Here is a 7,540-nt window from a genome sequence, read left to right as displayed (position 1 = left end):
TTCGTTTTGCCGCCGTTCCCAGACACGCCTCGGCACCTCAGCCCTCCGGCTCCTCCCGGGATTCCCGCTCAGGCTCGCGTCTCCCGGCTCTGCCCCGGCTTCACCGTCTCCGGGAAGCCCGGCCCCGTCTCAAAACAATCCCAGTAATTAAAAGGAGCAGATCTCGCCGGTGCCGCTGTCGCTCCGCACTCCGCGCTGCCGCCTGGTCTCGTGAGAAATTTTCCTTCAACTTGCAACACACATACTAGTGCAGCATCTCAGGTCTTCAACCCTCCCCTTTCCCTCTCCTTTTTCTCTCCGTCAGATCTTGCTATTTCAGGAAGGCCATGTGTGAGATATTAAAATCTCTATACCTTATTTAGATAACAGAGATTGTAATTGAGATAAGTTACTGATATAACATGAACACATTCCTATGACGGGGACTGTAAATTGACATATTTCTTGAACCTGTTTTCTACATTAAAAAAAAAAAAAAAAATCTTAAAACCTGGTTCGTGGGGGCACCTGTGCTGACAAGTGTAAAAATAATGTTTCCCATCCAGTTCAGAAAAAGAAAAATGAAAATGCTTCATTGAAATCTGATGGCTTTAATGAACTTTAAAGGTTACCCTTGGTGTCAGTTAGCCTATTAATGTCTCTATCAGCCTTTTGAATTACTCAGCTGAACACACACACAAAAGCAAAGCCAAGGAAAAAACTGTGAGAAACCCAGCATTAATAATTCATAAAATACTAGAGGCTTCTGTCTGACTGTTTTTTCAGGGTGTTGGTAGTCTGCTGGAACTGAATCCTGCTGGTTCCTAAGTTACTTCAGAAGCTCACAGAGCGACCTGCCCAAGAATGTTAATGTTTCTGTAAGTGGTTAGCTACCAAAACATACTGTGGATTTTCATCCCCTCAAGCACTTGTTCATGTCTCTTTGCATTAGTCTAAGGTAGGGCTTTTCATGAAATGTTTAGCTGACAGTTTTTGTATTTGAATTTCACAAGCCACTGCAGACCATAAAGAACTCCAAATTCATCCATAATCCTCTGTTACAAAGTAAATCAGATTTTTTTAACAGATTCCAGATGCCAATTATGGTAATCATGAGGACATACAACCTCCCTCTCTGCCTCAGCTTAGGTCACTAATGATGCTGCTCTTGACATGTTAGCCTGTCTTGATTTTTTTTGTGGGGACGAAGGGGCAGTGAATTAAAATTTTTATTACTAAATCTTTCCATTGAAGGCTGAAGCCATTAACATTTTTCAGAATTACTTTTTTCTGAGAACCACTTACATAAAATGTTGTACCTGTTACCTGACAATGAATGGATTTTAGGAAGTTTTTGTGAGGGATTGAAATGTTAGGTTTTAGCAATCAAGAATGTTTAGTGAACTACTCCAGCAGCCAGCTGATAATATTGGGAGACTACACATTTCAGCACTAACCCTTCCACTTAAGCAGTATGAAACAGAGATGAGTGACAAATGACAGAATAGAGGCTTCACTTTATCAAGGCTTAGCTCCCACAATTTCATTCCAGATATAATCCTAGGTGGAATCCACTCTGCCACGCTAGAAACATGTTTACTTTCCACATAGTTGGACATGTTTGGTTTTGGTTTGGTTTGGGTTGGGGTTTTTTTAACTGTTTTGAAGAAGACTGCACGAGAACAAGGAAAGCAGCTTCTTTACAGTGGCAGCAAGACAGCATCAGGTGCTCTTACAGCAGTCATCATCTTTGTCATAGTGACAACAAATAGTGCACCTATAGTCTACCGAAGCTGCAAAGTAAAACAGTTACTTTAAACAATCACTGTTTTTATAACAAACTTTCAAACAATTTACCTTATCTCTACTGAGGGATAATAACTTATTGAAAATATTCTTGATTCTGTTTTTATGAGCACATCCTTGTTTTGTTGACTTCAGTGGCACCGTGTCATCCATTTTACCTCAAATTTACTTATCATTCACCATGGTTTTATGTGAAATTCTACCCTTTTTTATTGTTCTTACAACCAGATATAGAAAGAACACCCCATAATCTGAACAACAGTTAAGTTTCACTGTATCTAATGCTAGGCTATGTTTAATGTCCTAAATGCATATGTGCTGGTTAATTTAGTCCTATGAGTGAGAAGAGGAATTACTGAATCCCTGGTTCCTGTTAGGCTGTTAGGTACATTCTAAGCAGAACTTTTTTTTTCACCATCCATGAAAATTAGTCGAGCAAAACAGGACAGTATACATCAAAGTTTCTGACATGGTGCTAGTCAGAATTACACTGCCTTAGAGAAGAAGTAAATATTCCAGGTGCACCTTCATGTTGTGTAAACTACATTCCTAAGTATGTATTCCCATTGTGTTTAGGAAAACCTAACCAGGTCAGTTGCTAACTACAAGTGTTACTTTTTGCAGCATTGAAGATATTTTATCCTTGTCAGAAAAGAACTGAAAATTACCAAAAAGACGCTTGTTTTGCTGTTTTTGTTAGGTTGTTGTTTGGTTGTTGTTTTTTTTCTTAACTGATTTCGTCACTCAAAAGTGTGTGGTTCAAAAAATGCAGACACAACATTTTCACTAAATGCATAGCAGCCATAGATAGTTTCCAGCAAAGGACACACTGTCTGCATGAATGCTTATTTTCTAATGGCAGTGATGGCTCTGTACATCTCTCTAATTTCTTGAAAGAATATGATGCATTCCTCTTATATGTAGAATGCATTTCTGAATAGCAGAGCAATAGTGTTCAACAGTAATTGCTGCCAATTTCTATTGTGAAGAGGAGCTCCATATTTACTTTTTAGGAAACTCAGTTTATTGAGCTGTTGCTAGTTCTTAAGCTAGTTCTTATGTGACCATTCTGGTCACAGTACAGCTGATCCATCACATTTTGGTATCTGCATTGCCTACATGGTGTTTCAGTCAAAATGCCAGTGTAAATTTCCGTGAGGAAAGAGGTGTGGATCGAGGTAATGAAAAGGGTCATGGTGAAAGTCTACTTCTTACAAGAGACTGGAGAAGCTGTTCCTTATGGTAGGAAACTCAGGAGGTTGCAATAGCACTGTGAGGTGGTTGGGCCAGGAAGAAAGAGTAGCACAAAGTGTGCCACGTTGGTAAGCTGCAGCAGATGACTTTGGCTTCACCAGCTGTGTCGAGTTTGTGTTACTAAGAGGACTTTCTGTTGCTGAAATTGCACTAGGTTGGATTAGCTATTTACAAGCTTTTCTGAAGTAGTTTTTTGAGGCTATGTAACGTGCTGAGTCTTAACTGAGAGGGAAAATACACTTCCAAGGATCCTTCACTCCCTTTTAAAATTTCTAGAAGTCCATCCCATGAAAAGAGAAAAACAAATCAGTGTTTCCTGCTCTGTTGGAGCTCAGAAGGAACTGGCTTATTCTGTGGTGTCCTGCTGCAGATGGAGGTGGCTCCCACAAAGGGAGCTCTTATTGAGAAGTAACTGCAAATTACTGCCAGGGACATTAACTGAAACTGTGGTTAATTTCGTACCCACAGCCTCAAAAAAAAAAAAAAAAGAAAAAAAAAAGCCCCTTAGTGTGAATAGGATCATAAAAGTTTCATATGGAATTTTCAGCAGTAAAATGCCTATAGTTATTATCACATACACTAAACCTCAGCCATTTTATCTCCGTTTAGTCTTCAAAAGAGGAGAGTTAGCGTGTTGAGATGCTTCTGCTTGGTTTGTATTTCAGACCACAAGGCTCTGTCAGCCAGTACTACAGACTTATCCTAGTGCAGTTCCAAAATATGCTCTAAAACATGTCCTTAAGGTTTTTCCCTGTGAGACGGGGACCTGTCTCACAAACTGGGATTTGTCCAGGGCCCTCTCCACTGCCTGCTCTATTTTTCCTGCTCATAAAGCATTTAATTGGCCCTCTCTAAACTCCCAGACAAGGAAAGTTTGATGCCTCCTTTTGAAATAAGTATATTTTATGACTTCTCTTTAACAGATCTGCTATTTTTTACCTCATTCTTTAGCTATGTTTATGCTGCATTTTATATTTACTCATTATGCTCAAGAGCACAGGTTAGTTATGCTGACTTGGAAGACAAGAACTGTTTCTAGAGCAGCACGAAGCTCAAACTAGTCTTTAGCATGGCTTTGATTGTGTGAGAGTTACACCAGCAAAAGATTGTGTTCTGCTTGGGCACAACCCTAACATCTGCAGATCTCTGCAGATAAGCCACTTTAACTCACAGTGCTCTCACTTAGGTATCGCCTTTGGGAAATTCAGTTGCCATCTTAATTGACATGTAGATGGTAGACTGTGGTAGGTGGAATATTAGGGTGTAGCACAAATAAACCTAAGGAAGGAGTAAAATATCGATGAGGAGAGAGTTATTGCTTCTTTTAGAGAGTCCTTCTTCCCATATTTCCTTCGGAAGTGTAAATGTGAGTTTATTAACTTACCTGGTGAAAAAATACTACTTTAAAAAATCTTGTAAAAATTATTTTAATCTTCTTGTTTTATGCAGGTCTATTTTTTTATACTTTCTTCATTTGGATTAGGGACAGTATTTTAAAAACTTAACTTTCAAAAAAACCTTCTAATAAACTTGGTTGTAAATAAAATTCTCCATTTCTCATGATAGTACTTTTATACACTTCCTATTTCAGGGAAAAAACAGGTGTCTTGGTTTGGGTTTTTAATTTTTTTTTTTAAATTTGGTCAACATCTACAATCAAGGCTATATTCACAGGATATACAATGACACTTTTGGAAAGCCATTACATTGTGCTGAATTTGACCCATAGAAGTGAGACTAAGTGAGGTACTTTGTATATTGCAGGAAGAATACACTATTAATGGTGGAGATTTGACAGATTACTCACCTACCACAAATATCCATCAAATCCAAGCAAGAACCAAAATGAAAACTCATTTTACCAAACACAGATACAAACAGGGAATAGTATATAGTTTCTGTGTTTAACTTTGGATTTTTGAATATTATAATAACTACAGAAAGCCTGAGGAGTATCTTGGAAAATGTGAAAATATTGGGAGAAATAAAAAAAATTATTATTCTGCCTCTGAAGTCCACTGATTGTATTCCTATTTTGTTACAGTATTACATTACAGTATCTTTTTTTATACCTTTTCCCCCTATTGTTGTTGTCAGCCTTTTACATTTTTACCTATAAAACACATGGTATGCAATGGGAATAAAAACTGTACCTATGAGGTACAGTATGATCTAGTTAGCTGTTCTAATCCACTGATTACATATTGAAATTACTGTCCTTGGCTTCTTTAAACATTCACATAATTAACTTGAAGTGGGGGCAAGAAAAAAACCTGACTGTGAGTAGCAGAAATGCATTAACTTCATGCCAGATGTATATTTGAGAGCTCCCTCTCCCAAAAATTAAAAAAAAAGAAAAAGAGAAGAGGAACAACGGTACTTGTTTCCATGTTTCTTTAAACTTACACTCACGCATAGCACAGAAATTTCAGTTTGTTGTAACTTGATTACTCCAGAAGACTGTCTACTAGCAGAGTGAAGAGGAATGAAAAGAAAGGGGGGGGGGGGAAGTTATGTTAAGGCCACAGATGTGGTGTCCAATCCAATTACCACAGCTTTGTATACTGGTAAACTCAGCCTTAGGATTCCTCTTACGCCCTGATTAAGAAGAAGGGCTGAGGGAATAGTGGTCCATGGGAGCCTGCCACATGTTCTCCTCCTTGGAGAGGCAGGGTAGGAGGGTGATATGAGTGTGGATCCCTGAGAAAGGCTTTCTGTGGACTCACAAGCAGGTGATCAAGCTGGCAGATTAGGGTATTGCTGTAACTGCTGTCTCTGGAGCCCCAGCAAACACCCTGCAAGAGTTCCTACAGCAGCAAGAAACACAGAGTAAAGGGATATTTTTCTTGCCAAATTTCATGTTATCTGCTATGGAAACCCCACACAAAATCTGTCTGTGGTTTATGTTATTCTGGATCAATGAAGGCCTCTTTTTTCCCCCCTTCCAATTAATTCATTTTGTTGCTACTTTTAGTGCTGCTTTCAAGAAGCATCTGATCATGCTCAGCATCCCAGTACCCTGAAGTACATTTGTAGATTGCCCTTAGAAGAGGCAGTCGCCTGCTGCTGCCAATCCTGCTGAAAAATGAGCAAAAATATGAGTGTTTTGCTAGGAGCGCTCAGCTTACTGGAAGATCGGAGCTGTAATTAAATGGGCTCTTCAAGAATCGTATTTTGGTCCTCAACAGTTTTGTAAAGAGATTACTTTTCCTACAAGTCCTCCTTCTGTTAGATGAAGTCTTTCATCTTACTTCCAAAACTACAGCTCCCAAGCATTTTCCTTGCTTAGCCCACCCAGCACTCACTTCCTTTATCTCTCCTTGTATGATTCAGATGCTGTTTCTTAAGTGTTACTGAGGTACTTGTCTACCTCATTTTACATACCGAGTTGTTGTGTTCTCTCACTATGAAGTTTGATGGGCAGGAGTGTGTGGGTGTTATGTTCATATGCCTTGGATTTAATTTACTTTTTATTTGGGAAACCTTTCTTTTAACAAATGGAAGTGATCAAATGAACTTCAACAACAGCTTTATGGTATGAGGAACATTAGGAAATAGTCACTACTATATGAAAGTGGTAATGAAGTGGAGTGTATGAATTCTTGATAACCATTAGTGCAAAAACCCATTTCTTTTATAGCAGATCCCCTATTCTGAGATGACAGCTTTGCCTCTCTTGTGAATACGAAGTGCCAGATTATGAACTGCCTGTTTTTCAGGGCCTTGGTTATGAATCTGCCCTGCCCTGTCACAGCACATTATTAGCATTAAACACACATGCAGCACTATAAATTTACAAGATGCATACCCTATCTGAAAAGCTTATGGTCTAAATGAGGTGTGTGAAATTCAGAGCAAAACACAGGACAACAGTTCAGGAAAGGCAGCATGTAAGGATTATTTTTAATTATTTAAATTAAGGGGGAAGAACTGTACAAAGAGGTATGTATTAAGAGAAATTTCAAGAAGACAGAGGTTACTTGGTAGCTAGGAAAAGGAAAACTGCTCCAGACACAGGACTGGAATGGATTCTAAGATAGCACATCAAAGGCTTTCATTAGTGAATTAATAGTCAAGTTGCTCTCTGCCTGTCAGTCAGCTGTCAAAACAACTTAGCCTGGTTATAAAAATCATATGTTAATTATTTTTTCTCAGTGACCCCATGTCACATGTGGTTTGGTTGTTTGAGTTTTTTTCATTGTTGGGTTTTTTTGTGTTTATTTTTGTATTAATAAATTTATTTAATTTGTTTTAATCTCATTAATCTTGCTGGTGTTGTAAGCTGAGTAGCTCCATGAGCAGTTTTGCACTGCTAGTCAATCAAAAAATCCACTGAGGCTTATTAAAAAGCAAGATAAGATCATTGCTTCAGAAAGACTTGAGGAGGCCCTGGCTTACCGATGAATTTTATTCTAGACCCACCCTTCTAGCTTGGGATTGTGTTACGTGTCTGAGCTGCAGCAATGTTGTGTGGTTCTTGTTGGATTTTTGGGTTGTTTTT

Source organism: Apus apus, chromosome Z, assembly GCF_020740795.1.
Source record: "Apus apus isolate bApuApu2 chromosome Z, bApuApu2.pri.cur, whole genome shotgun sequence".
Lineage (NCBI taxonomy): Eukaryota > Metazoa > Chordata > Aves > Apodiformes > Apodidae > Apus > Apus apus.
Note: the sequence above shows the minus strand (reverse complement) of the source record.